Genomic DNA, 19,492 nt, shown 5'->3' on the forward strand with positions numbered 1-19,492 from the left:
TCCCTGGCTCTGAGGAGCCACCTTTCTGTCTTGTGCATTTCTGAGAAACAAACAATATATACTTAGGCTGGGCTGAGCTCAGGCGGTCCTCCTATCTGTGACATGTATGCTCCACCAGTCCTGGTCCTCTGTAGTTGGGATGGTAGACATGTAGAGCCATGCTTAGTCATCAGTTTGGATGGATATCACAAAATCTTAGGCCATGGCAGCCGATTCTTGACCACAGATAAAGCTCTGGGTAGGCCACAACCATTGGAACTCAGTCTCTTCACAGGACAGTTGTGAGGAAACAAGGGATTTATATATAGAGATCTCTGAAACATGGCTAGGCACAGAGGGAGTGGCCTTCAGGTAATGTTCTCGCCAATTCTGTGAGCATATGACAGGAAGATACCTGGAAAGGGTTCAGGTGGCCCCTGTTATGAATGGGGCAACCGGTATGGGATTATGAAACAAAACATGGCTCTCTTTCATCATTACCCTATCCCCATGAGGAAGGGTATCCTTCACTGTGTTGAGTTTTGCAACTGGGGAAAACAAAGCATGGAGAAGCTGGGTGACCTACTTATGACCTCAAGTTCACAGGAAGCTAGGCCTGACTTCTCTACCACGCTCCCTAGTTAAATGGGTGCTGTTCAGTCCACTTTTTGTAGTGGGAAGTCCACTTCTTGCCAGTCATGGGGCTTGAACTCTAGGTCTGGGTGCTGTTCAGGAGCTCCTCAGCTCAAGACTATCACTCTACCACTTAAGCCCACAGCACCACTTTCAGATTTCTGGTGGATCTTTGGAGATTAGAGTCTCACAGACTTTCCTTCCTGGGCTGTCTATGAACCATGATCCTCATTTCTCAGACTCCTGTGTAGTTGGGATTAGAGTTCTGAGCCACCGGCACAGGGCTTAAGTGTACTTCTCACTTTCTTTCTCCCTCTCTCTCACATGAACTGGTTGAATGTATGCTGGAGGAGGTGGCCCATTGTCTCCATGTGGCTAGACCCCATGGTGGCCCTCTCATTCTGGAGATGGGCTGTGGTTCAGGAGCTGTCTCACTCAGCCTGTTGAAACAGCTCCATGAAATAAGCTCCTCTGTACCCTGGCTAGACCATGACGGTTATTCATTTCCATCCAGCTTTACTGGACTTCTCATATTGAATTGTTTTCTACATCATTTTCTAGCACCTGGCCAAAATTATGATACATAGTTACAGAATCAAAATGTCATGCTTTCTTAAGAAATTCATTTAAGATTCTGGGAATGTGGTTTCATGGTACGGTGATTGCCTAGCATGCATGAAACCCTGGGTTCAATTCCCTAGTACCACATAAACAGAAAAACACTGGAATTGGTGCTGTGCCTGAAGTGGTAGAGTGCTAGCCTTGAGAAAAAAAAACAAGCTCAACAATAATTCCCTAGCCCTGAGTTTAAGCCCCTGGACTGGCAATAAAAAAAAGTATTCAAATATTTTTTCATTCATGTGACTGTTTCTAATATATTTATAAGATGATTTCTTTGTTGCTTTGTATGTCCCCCACACACACGTTATAACCCCTGCTTTCACTGTATTTAATGTTGATATAATTTGTGGAGGGGAATGGAAAAAAAACACAAATCGTTTAAATAGGGATACAGGTGGACCCATTGTAATAATGAGAAGTACAAGTCGTTATGTGGAAAAACGAACTTTACAATTTTGGAGGGGGGTGCAGTAGAGATGGGAGGGATGGTAAGGGATAGGAAGGGGAAACAAAGGAGGAGCCAACAATACTTGATAAGAAATGTACTCATTATCTTGCACACATGTAATTGTAACTCCTCTGTACAGTATTTTCACAATTAAAAAAAACCATTTAGTTAGCAAATGCAAAATAAAGAAACCATACTTTGAACATATAATTGCTCCTTCCATACTGACACCTGACAATAGTCCCTTATTCATGTACTTTACTTATAATAGCATACTCTGTTGATAAAAAAGTTTTGATCATTAGGTCAAAGCAACTGATGCCAGGATTTTGTGTGGTCACTGCTAATCACAGAGAGAAGGGTAGTCTAAGTGACATTTGGAAATCTTTTTGGTCAATCATGGTACCAAAAACGCAGAGGCTAATTAACAGTTGTGACAGAATAGAAGGAATAACTCGATGGAAGGAATAAATGATAGTAATTAAGGTGTACCAGAAACTGTTCTTGAGAACCATTTTTGGTTATTGAAGAACTAGTTATCAACTAAGCTTATTCCTCATTGCATTTAGCAGTCTAAATGACTTAGGCTAGTTCTTAATATCTGTGTGATAAATGTATCTCCTTCTGTGCTGTCCTTTCCTACTCAATCTCCTTTGCTTTCTAAAAATCTCAGTCTTTCTATTTTTCTCTATGAACATTTCCTGATACTAAATACACCTATACAGATGGCAGAGGATGTTAATGTAAGGGTCTCATGAGTCATTAATGTAACAACATGGAAAAGGAGGACATATTTATTGCTATCTCAATTTTTCTGAAAAGCTGCAATGTCATCATTTGGTTCAAATTTCCATACTTTGTCTACATAGTGTCATTAAGTGCACATAAATGCAAATATGAGCCAGGTGCTGATGGTTCACGCCTGTAATGCTAGCTACTCAGGAGATTGAGACTAGAGGATTGTGGTTGAAAACCAGCCTGGTCAGGAAAGTCAATGAGACCTTTTTCTTCAATTAACCACCAGAATCCCAGAAGTGGTGCTGGAGCTAAAGTGGTAGAGTGCTCAACTTGAGTTGAAGAGCTGAGGAATAATGCCCAGGATCAGAATTCAATCCCCACGACCAACAAAAAAAGTGAAATGTGACTTTAAGTTTCCACAAAAGGAACGACAAGTTCAATAATCTTTCCAAGCAGAAAAAATAATTCCAAAATGATTCAGTGTACCTATTTTTGCTGAATTATTTAAGTTATGGCTTTTTTGCTGGACATAATCTCTTCTTTTAAAAATTGTCAAATATTAGCTTTACAATAAACTTCATCTAATATTTCTTATTTCAAAAGAGAAGTCTATACAGTTGATATCACATAGCTTTCTTACTAGCTTAGTTTAAAGTCAACCCAGGCAGGAGAGTCTGTCAAACTCTTATCTCTAATTAAACACCCGAAATCCAGAAGTGGAGTTTTGGCTCAACAGTAGAGTATTGGCTTTGGGGGCAGGTGGGCAGGAAAGGCAACTGTTCAAGAACAGGGTCCAGCCTCTGGGTTCAAGCCCCACAACCAGCACAAACTAAACAAACAAGCAAACAATAGCAACAGAGATATTTCTTTGGGACCCTCCTTAAAAGAATACTCTTTTAAGAGAAGGGGCTCCTTTTGTTGATCATTCTCACTGGATTCTGAGTTTTGGAATCCTTATTGCTAAGGAGAACTCAGGACCATACTAAGTAATTGATAACTGACTCCTGCAACAAAAGGATCATCACAGGAACGAAATATCCACGCATAAGGCATTTTAAAATTTTCATGTCTTTGTTTCTTTGCAGGAGAACACTTTTAAAACAATGTTATTTCTTTTTGTTCTATGCTGGCCTTCAAATAACACATTATTTCTTTTTGTAATATTCAACTAAAAGTTTACAGAAAAGTTTAATATGAGTAAATAACACACTCGAAAAAGTCAGGGACAGAGTTTCCTTCAAGCCTTGGGATTGTTTTCTTGTACAGTAAAAAGGAAAGCACATATTAACTTGAACTTTGTCATTCCTCTATGTTCCATTCCTCTCCTGGGATCAGTTTCCACATCCAGTAACCGTTACTTCCAGTAACAACCAATGGTGCTGCTTGAGGTATAATGAACAGGATTCATCGTAGGGTACAATTGGATTCAACATACTTGTCAATAAATGTAACACACAACATCAGCAGAAGCAGGGACAAGAACCACATGATCTTTATATGGATTTTGAAATCTTTTAATAAGCTCCAATACTCCTTTATGATTAAAAGGTCTGAGAAGCTAGGAATGCATGCAACTTTCCTCAATATTATACAGATTATGCATATGACAAAGAATGTACCTAACAGTGGACACATGAAGACATTAAAATCTGGAATGAATTCTAGACTAAAACTCTTCTACACAGCTCTTTAAAAACCACTTGACCCACAACTATTTTTCTAATAACACAATTGCTAATACCAGAAAAGTCTTATTAATTTTTCTAGCATCTGTTTCTTGAAGATTTGTGATAAGCTGGGCTTCTCAATAAATTCTAAAGCAGAAATGTTTGTCTTGGAGTCTGTGGATGCTTTAAACCTGTGTTTTAATTCACAATGTTACATTAAATAATTTAAGGGTTTTGTATCATTTCAAACATTTGTGGTGTAATGAATGATCTTTGTTAAACATGTATTCTGTAAAGTGCCATAGTCTTTTTATGTGTAGTGTATTTAAATATATATTATATAAAATACATGCACAGATTTGTGTGAAAGATGTGCAATAACAAAGGTGTATGTATGTATATATATATATATATATATATATATATATATATATATATATATATAATTTGGAAACTGGACAGGAGTCGAAATGGGGTGTTTCTGTTTTGGCAGTGGAGAATCACACATTTTTTTACCTGCATGGCCTCATCATTAGCGTTAAACAATTTTAATGCTACACAAATCTTATGTGAAGAAATGACTGCTATGAACTCATTTTCTCTTAGGTCTAAAATAAAAGAATCACTCTACGTGAGTGAAGCCAGACCCAGTTAATGCTCATCTTTCATGTGAAATGTGAAGCTCCCATGTTGCCTTTTTCTGTTGGTGTGACAACTAGTAATTAGTACATTCTCACTAAGGAGCTATTTCTTAACATAGAACAGGTTAATGCTACACCACTGTTTAAAGGGCTAATCTCACACCTTCTTAGCCATGAGTCTGGCTTACAATGGAGTTCTCTGTGCAATAACTTTTGGCCACTTGAAATCCCTGGCCTCCAGTTGTGTTTGGATACCAATGATTCCATTGGCCCCAAGAGTTGAAGGGATGACTGGGATTTCGACTGAGACTGTGGTGAAACTCCGCCCAAGGCTGAGGGGGTCAAGAAGTGCTTTGGAAGGACTTGGCACCATTTGAAATTCAGTAGCCATTTGAGCCAAATATAAAATTGTATTTACAACTGACAGACTCAATTTGAGCCTTCAAATTTGTGGTTATTCTATTGTAAAGTAATATGTTGTTTATCTATCATTTATTAGATTTTTATGTATATGTATTTTCACAATGTGCTCCTCAGTTTGATTTAAACCAGATTTTGCAAACTCAAAAAATAATATAATAAAATCTGGAATGAAACAAGGATGTCCACTCTCTCTACTACTCTTCCATATAGTAGTGGACATTCTAGCAAGAGCTATAGGCAAGAGAAAAACATAACGGGGATCCAAATAAGGAAGAAGTAAAATGATCCCTTTGTACAGATGAAATGATCCTGTATTTAGAGACCATATACCTACCTTCCTCAAGTTAGTAAAGGTGTTGCTAACCTTTAGCAATGTAGCAAGGGTATAAAACCCACAAGAATCAGTAGTCTTTCTTTGTTACCAACAATGGGAACATCCAGGTTGAAATCCAAAAAACAATCTCATATGTATTAGCCTCAAAATCAACTCAAATCTAAACAAAACAAAACAACAACAACAACAAAACTAGGAATTAATTTAACCAAAAATGTGAAGGACCTCTACTGTGAAAATTTAAAAACTTAAAAAGGGAAATTGAAGGACATTCAAGGAAATGAAAAATCTTTCAATGCTTTCACAAATAACATTGTGAAAACTGCACTACTGCCCCCAAACAATTGACAATGCACTACCCATCAAAATCCCAACAATATTCTTCAATGCAGTAGAGAAAGCAATCCAAATTTAATATGAAATTAGAGAATTACAGATGAAAAATTAGGCTTAAAAATGAACTCATGGGCCTACAGTCATCTTACACACACACACACACACACACACACACACACACACACACACACACACACACACACACAATGGAATTCTATTCACCCATTAGAAAGGATGACTTTTCACCAGTTTTAAGGAAAATGAAAGGCTTGGGAAAATTATGGTAAGAGAAAGGAATGCAGATGCAGAAAAATAGAGGTTTCATTGATTCATTCATTTATAGTAGCTAGAAGGTGCCTACAAATCTACAAGTAAACAAGACAGATTCTACCCCTTCCCAGTTAGAATGGCCATTATCAAGAAAACTAATAATAGCAAATGCTGTCGTGGGTGTAACCAATTGGGAACCTCCCTGGGCTGGCTTTGAACCATGATCCTCAGATCTCAACCTCCTGAGTAGTAAGGATTACAAGCGTGAGCCACCAGCACCCGTCTCCAATTGGGAATTCTATTACACTGTTGGTGGGAAGTTAAACTTCTTCCACTCCTCTGGAATACAGTATGGAGTTTCCTCAAAAGACTAAACATAGTTCTCTCTTATGACTCCGTAATTCCCCTCATGGGCAGTAATCCAATAAATAAACAAGCTCACATTAACGCTACAAGCATAACCATGTTCAGGGCCCGGGCCCAGAGTTCAAGGACTGGAAAAAATGTTACCATTGCTGGTATTTGATCCCGAAAATATGAACTTTTTGACATAAGATAACAAACCATTCTATTTGCAGTAGCTAGGACAGGATTTAAATGTTGTGGGTGATAAAATGGCTTCTTTGTTGAATGTTAGGAAAAGATGTAGGCAGTCCAACAAAAGGGAGATTTTTTTTTGGTCTTGGTCGAGGGGCTTTAAGTCTGGGCTTGTGTACTGTCTCTGAGCTCTTCAACTCAATTGGACATAAGAGTCTCAGGGATTTTCCTGCCAGGCTGGCTTTGAAAAGCAGTCCTCAGTTCTCAGCTTCCTAAGTAGCTAGGATTACAGCTGTGAGCCTCTGGCACCAGGCTAAAAATGGGGGATTTTTAAAAAAGAAAATCCCCCTCTTCATCTATGTCTAAAGCTCAGATATCACTATTAGAACACTTCACCCTCAACTCATTTCATCAGACATTTTTAAATTTTCTCTTTTCCTTCATGTGGGAATACTGCAGTAAATATCAACTCAGCTGTAGGAATGGATCAATTGTATGGTATTTGCTAGCACATAAATCAGAAACTGTTACATCAAAACAAATGAAACCCTCATTTGGAATATTTTTTCTCTTTTTATTACAAATCTGTGCTTGATTCCTTCCTAATGTGATATTGGACCTCGTAATTGAGTGATGATGTTTTCTTTCTCTTCAGCAATTGGCCTTCTCCTACATGTGGTCAAATGTTTAAGAATACAAAGATTTCCATTGATAATTCATTAAGCTGACCTCTAAGAGAATGCACATATCTGGAATTTGGTCTGCTGTCTTGTTCTTATATGCACAGGCTTTCTAAGATTTATTTACTGTACAAGGAATTGTATTTTCCAATCTTCATGTGACCAATATTAGTCTCTCTGATCAGTCTTTTGACCCTCTCTCTGAAGTCTTATTTCAGTCTGCCTCATTAAAATATATTAGTTATCAGATAAATGACTCTCAGCTTCCGTATTTTGTCTGACTTCATGTAGGCTGTGATAGTTGCCCTGAGTTGCTGTTCCTACTGGAGTTTTGTTTTGTTTTGTTTTTAGAGGCCTAGGATTACTATTCATGGTAGTAGCTTCTCTGGACCCCTTTGATCCCCAGACCTAGAGTCAATGGGATTTTTTCCTAAAGATACAAAGAATAGCTGAATAAATTCCTATTTTAATTGTCTCAAAATGAGGCAATCCGGCATCCTTGCAAAGCCATGGATAATCCAATGTAACCACTTAAAAAATGGTCTATCAAGATGGCTTTTCAAGGTTGACTGTGAAAAATGTTCATTTTCAAGTCACCAACATAAAACAGATCACATTCCTTGGAGCAGACTTTTGGAAGGAAGGTACCCCATCCTTCCTTCTCTTATGATAGACCAAACCATAATATTCTACAGTTGTGGTCAGCCTTGAGCACATTTTCCTTATAATATTCTGTAGGGTAAAAGAGGACCAACTATCAAAATAAAGGTGAAAATACTTATCTACTACACACTGATTTATCTTTTTTATATCTGTTGTTATTTTCATTACTTCAAACATATGGATAATTTAAACTTGGGATTAAACAAGTGGCAAAATATTGATAGAATAAACATTCAGTTTACCTTCATATATCCAATATAATACACTTAACCCTTTATGGAAAATTAAATCCAACTATAGAAACAATGGCAGGGATATAAAATAATCCTCAACTCAGAAATTCAGTCTCTCTATAAATATTTATTTGGTAGAAAACAATAAAATTTAATTAATGAATGTGACTTTTAACTATCATCAGAAACACTCCTCATATACATAATTGTTTATAATTTTATAGATGTCACCTTGGCAAGAATTTAACATGCATGTAGAAATCAAATTTCCACAATTTAAGCTAGATGAGAGGAGCCAAACTCTGATGTACTGTGTGGTGTGAATATTAACACAGTGCTGAACCCTTCCACCTAATACGATGTCATGTGCAATAATTTATTATTTCATGTTAAGATGAGAGCGAAGTGTAGAAAACACTTTGAATTATTACATTAATTCACAGAAATGAAACAATAATGATGTTATTCGTTTAAATTCTAATGCTTCTCAATTTTACAATTCATGCTATATATTATTAAACATAGTTTCACTTTCTTTTCTATAGCTACTGAAATTAAAATTATATATTAAACATTCAATATTAAGAAATCAATTAGAAGTAACCTAATTTTAAAATGATATACTATTAAACTGTGATTTGAAGTATAGTTCCAACAAGTTATGAGGTTAAGAAAACATTACTAGAATTATTAGTAATATTTTATAACTTACCAGCTTGTTATTTGTTTACTAATTGTGTCATTTTTTATTCTTGGTCCAAGTCATTTCTTCACCTTAATTGTTTAGTTTTCTATTTTATCTCTATTGGTTTACTGATTGTACATTTTGTTTTCCCTTTTTAGTAACTGACATGAGGCTGAAAATCTGCATGCTAGTTTATTACTTCCTAAGTTAAAGTCAAATTACTGCTGTCCATAGCTGTTTTACTCTTCTTTGTATAGTACAGTATTTCCCCACTCACATCTCCTGTATTGCTGCTTGCTATCATGTATTTTATGTTTTATATTTAAATTTTATTGTCAAGTTAATGTACAGAGGGGTTATAGTTACATAAGTAAGTTAATGAATTCATTTCTTTTATAACTTGTTATCCGTTCCCCCATTTTTCTCCCTCTTCCATCCCAATGCCCCCCCCAAGATTATTTCCAACGTATTGTCTTGTGAGTATCACTGTTGCATAAGTTCCCCCTTTTGTCATTTGTCTCACCATTTTGCTTTTTCCCTTTCCCTTAACTAGTTCGGATCAACATAGTTACAATATCCAGGGTATCAAAATCAAATACAGTTACTCCAGATGATAAACGATAGGTGTGGAAAACACAAAAGGATAAAAAGAAATCACATATTACATTTAGAACAACAAGAAATAAAATATCTTGGAGATCATTTCCCTTGGAATCACAATACACCCTCATATGTACATAGCTATTGAGCTATTCTTCTCATCTACTACGATTATCCTTGATGTACACAATAATGCTCCCCTATTACACAGTAATTCCGCTTCTTGGCATTTACCCAAGTGATCACAAACCAGATCACACTAAAGCTACCAGAACAATTATGTTTATCACAGTATTATTTATCATAGCTAGGATAAGGAATCAACCCAGATGCTCCTCAGTAGATCAATGGATCAAGAGAATGTCACACACACACACACACACACACACACACACACACACACACACACACACATGGAATATTATGCTTCCATCAGAAAGAATGATACCACCTCATTTGTAGTGATATGGAAGATCTTGGGAAAAAATCATATTAAGTTCTGTAAGCCAGACTTAAAGAAACCTAGGTCCTATGGTTTCCCTTATTTGGAATTAATAGTTTACATCTAGGATAATCTCATGTATTTAAATTTGACATTTTGTTCTATGTTGAGCATACAACATTATTGCTACCTTGTTTGTTATTTCTGCAAACAGGCAGGTATATTTAAAGAATTACGTTCATGTCATCCATTACTGAAGGAAGAACATCTAAAAGAGCAGCCCCTACTAGGAAGAACAACTACTCATTTAGCTTCATTCCTATCTTAGGCCAGTGTTGTCCTCTGTATCCTCATGTTGTACATTAAAATTGTATACTTGGTCATCCTGTATATTTACTATCTTCTACATTGTGACCTAAATGCCCCAGCAATTCCAGTTTGCTTTACTTTAAATAAAAATTTCTCTCATAATTATTGAGGTTGGTGTGTGTGTGTGTGTGTGTGTGTAGTTTTATAAATATCAGAAGACAACATTTTTCTTCATTTAGAATACATCTTTCAGGTCATTGTAAGTTATGCCTAATTGGAGAAATCTCTTGCTATTTTAAAGATGAAACAGAAAAATATATTTGTGCATGCACCACAGTTGCCTTATTAGTCTGTTGTTGAACACTTAACTTCTATTTATATCTGGGTGGCTGTTGTGAACAATGTGAATAACAAATAACTACAGATATATTTTCGAGTTACCCAGAGAGAAATAATCAAATGATTGTTGTGTCAGATGGTATTTCAACTTTGCATTTCTTTAGAAAACTGCAAATTACTTTCTAAAATGAGAATACTAACCTGTATTTTGACCAAGAGTGTAGAAAATTTCCTTTTCTCACACTCTCACCAACATTATTACATTTTGAGTTTTTTAAGGGCAGGTTTTTACAATGTGCAGAACCCCAGACTGGCCTTAGACCCAAATCCTCTTACTCCAAACTGCTAAATGCTTGGAATTGCAAGCCTTTTCACTATACCTGGTTCCTTTGATTTTTTTGATAAGAGTTATTATAGTTATGAAGTAGTATCCTAGTAATTTTCAATTGCATTTCTATAATGACTTCTGTTCACAAAGCATTAACCTAGCATAGAAGTGGTATTAAACACAACTTTGTAAACAAACTGGTGCTTTTCAGGACTTTTTGGAAAATGTGTCTATTATGAACTTTTGTCCATTTTTAATCATTTCTTGTTAATCTCATCTTTAATCTCTCTATACAAAATCAATACTTAATTCAATATAGTAGAAAGAAAAAAATTAAGCAACTCCTAACATTTTTTAATTTTCAATAATATTATATTGTTTAAATCATTTTTTGTTTACACTTAAGACTATATAAATAAATTTAGTTAGACCTTTTACAAGGCTATATGTATTTTATTTATTTTTCGTTCCTGGCTCTTTCCATGCCTGCGTGTCTAATTTTTCTAGGTTTCTTTCAGTCTCATGTAGTTCAGATTTCAAACTGAAGTATAAATGGAAAGAAGCACAAAAACAATAGAGTTCCTCTCATCTGATGATGCCTCTACAAGAATGAGGAAAGAGTTCAATCTTCTAAGGACCTTTGATTGGCTATCAAATAGAGAATTCATTCCTCTCGGTCTTCCCTATTTTTGCAATTTAACTTAAATGATGTAAAACACAATATACTACTCAGAGACTTTTACGTTTTCATCAGTTTTGCACATTTTCATATGGACTTCACCTCAGTCTACAACATTCCGTCATTATTCTGTCCCTGATGTTTTTATACTGTCAAGACATAATAAAACCAGTTTGATTTACAGCATGAGAAGTTATCCACCTGGCTGACTTTGAAGCAGAGCATGGTCAATAGAGAACATGCCTTCTGGTTTCTCATTACATGTAATGGCTTTTGTAATACTGATTGCATACTATTTAGTATTTAAAAAAAAACGGCTGGCTAGTTTGTGACCATTTGTTTAAATACCCCAAAGTGGTATTGTTGGATCATAGAGGAGCTCTACGTGGAGTCTTTGGAGGAAACTCCATACTACTTTCCAAAGCTGTTGAACAAGTTTACACTCCCAACAATAATGCATTAAGGTTCCATTCTGTCCAAATCCCCACCAACATCTGTTGTTTTTAGAGTTCATGATTATAGCCATTCTAACTTGGGTGATATGGTATCTCAATGTTGTTTTGATTTGCATTTCTTTTATGGCTAGAGAGGTTGAGCATTTCTTCATGTGTCTATTGGCCATACTTTTATCCTCTTCAGAAAATTTTCTCTTTAAGTCTTTAGCTCACTTATTTATTGGGCATTGTTTCTTTGAGGATTTGTCATTGGGGAATTTAATTTTTTTGGGTTCCAGGTATATTTTAGATATGAGACCCTTGTCCATTACCAGGACAACTATGTTTATTGAAGCATTATTTATCATGGCTAAAATATGAAACAAACCCAGATGTCCCTCACTAGATGAAAGGATTAAGAAAATGTGATGTATATATATACATATATATGATATATATGATATATATATATGTGATATATATATGATATATATGATATATATGTATGATATATATATGATATATATGTATGATATATATATGATATATATGTATGATATATATGATATATATATGATATATATGATATATATATATATATATATATATATATATATATATACACAATGGAATTCTATGCCTCCATCAGAAAGAATGACATTGCCCCATTTGTTAGGAAATGGAAAGACCTAGAAAAAATTATAATAAGTGAATTAAGTCAGGCCCAAAAAAACATAGGTAATAGGTCCCATGGTTCTCTTATTTGCAAAAACTAGTATATGTCTGAGACAAGCAGAAAATGTCAGATAAGTTGATGTTAGCTGAAATGAACCCCAAGATAAGGATTCAATTGTTTTTTTTTCTTTATTGCAATTGTTTCAAATATTTATAAGATGATTTCTTTGTTGATTTGTATGTCCATCCCCCATGGTATAACCCATGCTTTCACTGTATTTGTTGTTGGTATAACTTGTGGAGGGGAAGGGAAAAAACAAATCATTTAAATAGGGATGCAGGTGGACTCATTGTAATAATGAGATGTACAAGTCCTTACGTCGAAAAATGAACTTTACATCTTTGGTGGGGGGGAGAGATTGTGGGATGGGGAGTGTGGGGGGAGATGGGAAGCGATGGGAACAAGAAGCAAAGAAGGAGGCAACAATGATTGATAAGAAATATACTCATTATCTTGCCCCTGTAGTTGTAATTGTTATTCCTAGAAGTTTATGTTAAGTATTTCACAAGTTTTTTTCTCTTAATTCTTAAGAAAGCATTTGCTATAATTCTAATATTAGTACCATTTTAGTGTTAGAAAATATTGTAATTAAAGACACTAAATGCATGGCCCAAAGACACACAGTGGGGAAGGAAATGATTCAAAATTTCAAAAAGTAAGCTATAAAAAAGTAGATAAAATCCTCTACATTCCCTTACTCTCTCAACTCAATATTCATGCTGTCCAAGAAATAATAGCATAGCAATTATTGCCCACGGTAATTGTTTTCTGTCACATTTTGTCTTCAACACAGTGTTGGTGATATTGGGTTTTCATGCTCAGAGCTGAGCTCATAAATTGAGGTCTAAAGAGAGACAAATTTCTTCTGTTCCACAGTTCCAGTATATATTTTAAAAAAGTACTAAAGGGCTGGGAAGGTGGCTCAGTGGTAGAGCGCTTGCCTTGCATGTATGAGGCCCTGGGTTCGATTCCTCAGCACCACATAAGCAAGAAAGATAAAAAGGCGGAAGTGGCACTGTGACTCACGTGGTAGAGCACTAGCGTTGAGCTGAAGAGCTAAGGGACAGTGCCCAGGCCCAGAGTTCAGGCCCCACGACTGGACCCCCCAAAAAAATAAAAAAAAAAAAGGTACTAAAACTAGCCGGTAGCTGGTGGCTCCCACCTATAATCCTGGCTACAGAGGAAGCTGAGATCTGAGGAATGCGCTTCAAAGCAAGCCCAGGCTGGAAAGACTGTGAGACTCTTATCTCCAATAAACTACTAGGAAAACAGAAGTGGCACTGTTGCTCAAGGGGTAGAGCACTCACCTTCAGCTGAAAGATGCAGGGAGAGCGCCCAAGCCCAGAGTTCATGCCGAATGACCAATTAAAAAAAAAGATTAAAACGTTTAAATACCATCACTTACTGTCTTTTAAGAATCCAAAAATGAAATAAATTCACATATAATCACTCCAAAATGCTTTAAAAGCGGGAGATGATAAACAAGCCTCCATGAAGTAAATTTTCGTCTACTTTTTAAATTATTCTGAAAACCTTGTGCTGGTTGGTCACACCTGTAATCCTGTCTACTCGGGTATCTGCTCAGGAACCTGAGATCTGTGGATAACCGTTGGAAGCCAATCAGGACAAAAAAATATTCGTGAGATTATTTTAAAAAAATTACAATGGGATTCTATGCCTCCATCAGAAAGAATGACATTGCCCCATTTGTTAGGAAATGGAAAGGCTTGGAAAAAATTATATTAAGTGAAGTAAGCCAAGCCCAAAGAAACATAGGTCCCATGGTTTCCCTTATTTGCAATATCTAGTATATGTATGAGTCAAGCAGAAAAGGTCAGATAATGTGATGTTAGGAAAATGAACCCTTACATATGTATTTAAATGTTTTTTTCTTTCATGAAATTTTTTCTAACGCATTTATAAAATTATTTCTTTGTTGCTTTGTATATCCCTCCCCCACAGTATAACCCCTGCTTTCACTATATTTGATGTCGGTATAATTTGTGGAGGAGAAGGGGAACAACAAGTCGTTTAAGGATACAGGTGGACACGTTGCAACAATGAGAAGTACAAGTTGTCATGTCGAAAACGAACTTTACAACTTTGGTGTGGGGGGGAGGCTGGGGTAGGGGGTGTGGGGGGAGCCTGGGAAGGAATGTGAAGGGTAAACAAAGGAGGAGGCTACAATGCTTGATAAGAAATGTACTCATTATCTTGCCCATGTAATTGTAACCCCTCTGTACAGTATGTTCACAATAAAAAAAATAATAAAAATATTAAAAAAATTAATGAACTAGCAAAGAGCCAAGAATGGAGATGTAGCTTATATAGTAGCTCATCCATCTAGAGAGGAATGGCCTAGCGGGACCTTGATGCACTGAATTCGAACTCTGAGAACGAAAATGAGCAGGCACGCACACACACATACACAAACACATTTATTCAAAATATCTGCATATCAGTGCTTTTCATTAATTTCTTTGTTAACGATATTATATGGGTAAAATAGGAGAAATATTCTCTTCCATCCCATAACATTTTTATATTTTTATTGTAAAAGTACTGTACAGAGTGGTTACAGTTACATGAAAAAGTAATAGTTCATTTCCTATCAAGCATTGTTACCTCCTCCTTTGTTTTCCCCCGCCATCCCTTCCCACCCACCTCCACAAGTACAGTCCCGTCCCCCACCCTCCTAAATTGTAAAGTTCGTTTTTCAACATACTATCTTGTGCGTCACATTATTGCAATGGGTCATACTGTATCCTTATTTAACCATTTTGTTTTTTCCCTTTCCATCCCCAAATTAGAGAAGTGTATATACAAGATGGAGGTGCACCAACATCAGATACAGTGAAAACAGGGGTTTAACTGTGGGGGATGCACATATAAAAATCACATCGTACATTATAAATATATTAGAAACCACAGGAAGAATTAAAAAACCACTAGTGTCCTTATCATGGGGTTCATTTACCTTAACATCATCTTATCTAGTCATATGCACATGCTTTTTCCTTTTTTTTTAATTGTAAAAATACCATATAGAGGAGTTACAATTACATGGAAAATGTAATGAGTACATTTCTTATCAAGCATTGTTGCCTACTCCTTTTTTTCACCTTACCATACCTTCTTTGCTTATCCCAGATATGCATTAGTTATTGCAAATAAGGGATACCACAGGACCTATGTTTCTTTTTTTTTTTATTGTGAAAATGCCATACAGAGGGGTTACAATTACATGCGTGAGTTATTGAGTACACTTTTTTTATTGTGAGAATACTGACAGAGGAGTTACAATTACATGGGCAAGATAACGAGTACATGTCTTATCAAGCATTGTTGCCTCCCCTTTGTTTCCCCTTCCCATCCCTTCCCACACTCCCCCACTTTCCCCACCCTGTCCTCCTCCCCCCAAAGTTGTAAAGTTCATTTTTTGACATAATAACTTGTACATCTCATTGTTGCAATGGGTCCACTTGCTCCTCCTTTGTTTCCTCTTCCCATCCCTGCCCATCTCCCACCCCCCACACCCAGCAACCCCTCCCCCATCCCAACCCCCCCCCCACTGTCCACATCCCTCAGCACCCGGCCAAAATCATTTTTTGAAATAACGACTTGTTCATCTCATTGTTGCAATGGGTCCACCTGCATCCCTTTTTAAACGACTTGTGTTTCCCTTCCACTGCACAAAGTATACCAACATCAAATACAGTGAAAACAGGGGCTTTAGCTTGCAGGAGGAACATACAAAGCAACAAAGAATTCATCTTATAAATATCTTAGAAACAATTGCAAGAAATGAAAACCATTTGTATCCTTATCTTGGGGTTCATTTTGCCTAACATCAATTTATATGATGTTTTCAGCTTGTAGCAGACACATACTAGTTATTGCAATTAAGGCAACCATGGGACCTATCTTTGTTTGGGTCTGGCTTACTTCACTTCTTTGGGCCTGGCTTAATTCACTTAATAAAATTTTTTCCATGTCTTTCCATTTCTTAACAAACTGGGTGATGTCATTTTTTCTGATGGAGGCATAGAATTCCAGTACACACATACACACACACACACACACACACACACACACACACACACACACACACACACACACACACACACACACACACATTTTCTTGATCCATTCGTTTACTGTGGGGCCTTGGGTTTGGTTCTGTATCTTAGCTTTGGTAAATAATGCTGCAATGAACATAGTTTTGCTGGTAGTTTTAGTATGGTCTTGTTTGTGATCATTTGGGTGAATGCCCAAAATGGGATTGCTGGGACTTAGGGGCACTCTATTGTAGTCTTTTGAGGAACCGCCATACTACTTTCCAAAGTCTTCGAACAAGTTTAAACTCCCAACAATGCATTAAGGTTCCCTTGTGTCCACATCCCCTCCAGCATCTGTTCTTTTAAAAATCTAGAATGCTTCACGAAATTGAGTGTCATCCTCAGTCAGGGGCTATTCTTCTCTTTATTGCTCCAATGTTAGTGTATGTGCTACTGAATTGAGCACAGAACATTTTTTATACATAAAGTGTAATTGATTTTCTTAACCTAGACAATTCCACAAAAATTAAATTCAAAAGAATTGTTGTGAAATTTTAGAACCATGTATTTCTTACATAAGAACACATTTAAGAATAAAGTCAAGTTTGACATGTCAAAAACAAAATAATACCAAATATTTGTTGTTCAACAGATGTGTAGGAGGAGGAATTCAATTATTCTGTACAAGGAACCTGCCATAATGAACACTATAGAAAGTGTTAAGGTTTGTTAAAAGTTTTAATGTTTTAAATATGTTTAATTTTGGGAATTTGCTCATATATACAAAAATTAAGACTATTTAGCAGGTTGTAAAACTTTTTCATAAAGCATTTAATATTCATGGTACATACTACTAAATATGTACATTTCAGAGTTTATAGAAGCTTTACTAATGAGAAGTTGCAAAGTGTTTGTGTAAAGAAGCAGATTTAAGACATTAACTGCACAGTTTCTGTTAAAATTTAAAGGCTTCTTTACTTTATATGTTAGTGAGGAACAAATGATGGTATAAACCATATACAAATGATGAGATGAACCATAAATAATAACCTTAATAATAATAATAATAATAATAATAATAATATTTAAAGGCTACTCATAGCCTACAAAATTCTTGTTGAACATCATAGACTTAGGCAGTTTTAAATGTACAGAATTATGAGAAAATAATAAATCAAATATGTAGTACATTACAAATACTGGAAACAGTGGTAATTGTTTTTTTTATTTTATTAATCATTAATATTTATGTATTGGTTTTCTTTATTTGTAGCATTGTTTTCCTTGTTGTAATATAAAACAACTTTTTGTAAGTCATCATTAGGAAGTACTTTGAGAATGTTATTGGGATGGCCACACTTTTTATAGGTATATGTGAATTTACAAAGAGCAAAATTAATAAGAACAAATTTTATCAATTAGAATCTGAATCAGGAGTGTTGATAAATGTCCACACCTAAAATCTTAGCCCTAGACTAAAGCACTAGTGTTACAATGTTAAGCACACAAAAGTGAGAGACTGTGTTTTGTTTTGTTTTTATTTTGTTTTTGTTGGTTTTGGGGCTTGAACTCTGGGTCCTGGGTGCTGTCTCTCAGCTCTTCAGCTCAAGGCTAGTGGTACTACTCGAGTCACAGAACCTCTTCCATCTTTTTCTGCTTATGTGGTGCTGAGGAATCAAACCCAGGACCTCATGCATGCAAGGCAAGCACTGTACACTGAACCACCTTCCCAGCACCTGAGAGACAACATTTACTTTCTGTTTTGTGTTATATAATGAAATAAAGAATATCTTTTTATATTTTTGAATGGTCATACTTCTAAATTTATATTAAATTCAGCCACTTTATACTTTTCAAAGTCATGTAATATCTCTGAGAGTTTGCTTCTGTAAAGATTGTTTTTGCATTGATAATTTATTCTGAGTCATTTTTATTTTTTATAAAAATCACTTTATATTTTATGTTTTTTTGTGTTTTTTTAAGTGTGAAAATACCAGACAGAGGGGTTACAATTAAATGGGCAAGGTAATGAGTACATTTCTTATCAAGCATTGTTGCATACTCCTTTGTTTCTACTAACTATCCCTTCCCATCTCACCCATTTCCCCCTCCCCTTTCCCCCAACCAAAGTTGTAAAATTTGTTTTTCGACATAATATCTTGTATATCTCATTGTTGCAATGGGTCCACCTGTATCCCTATTTTAAAAAAATTTCCCCTTTCCCTCCACAAATTATACCAACATCAAATACAGTGAAAACAGGGGTTATACCATGTGGGAGGGACATAAAAAGTAACAAAGAAGTCATCTTATAAATATGTTAGAAATAATTACAGCAAAGAAAAAAATTTGAATTCTTATCTTGGGGTTCACTTCACCTAACATCAACTTATCTAACAATTTCTGCATGTCTCAGACATACACTAGTAATTGCTAATAAGGGAAACCATGGGACCTATGTTTCTTTGGGCCTGGCTTACTTCACTTAATATAATTTTTTCCAAGTTTTCCATTTCCTAACAAATGGGGCAATATCATTCTTTCAGATAGAGACATAGAATTCCATTTTGTATATATACAACATTTTCTTGATCCATTCATCTACTGAGGGACATCTGCGTTGGTTCCATATCTTAGCTATGGTAATGCTGCAATAAATATATCTGTGTGGTAGCTTTA

The 19,492-nt window shown here is 35.7% G+C and overlaps 1 long non-coding RNA gene and 1 other non-coding gene across 3 annotated transcripts in view; one reads left to right on the plus strand and one right to left on the minus strand.

The window, feature by feature from the left end:
- Window positions 1–19,492, plus strand: part of LOC138822959 (uncharacterized) — a 40,750-nt gene that overhangs the window by 362 nt on the left and 20,896 nt on the right. The window lies entirely within an intron of this gene.
- Window positions 17,178–17,279, minus strand: LOC138822961 (U6 spliceosomal RNA). The gene has a single exon (XR_011370705.1). It is a non-coding gene; the product is annotated as a U6 spliceosomal RNA (small nuclear RNA).

This window comes from Dipodomys merriami, unplaced genomic scaffold, assembly GCF_024711535.1.
Source record: "Dipodomys merriami isolate MVZ:Mamm:240054 unplaced genomic scaffold, mDipMer1.0.p SCAF_1197, whole genome shotgun sequence".
Classification (NCBI taxonomy): domain Eukaryota; kingdom Metazoa; phylum Chordata; class Mammalia; order Rodentia; family Heteromyidae; genus Dipodomys; species Dipodomys merriami.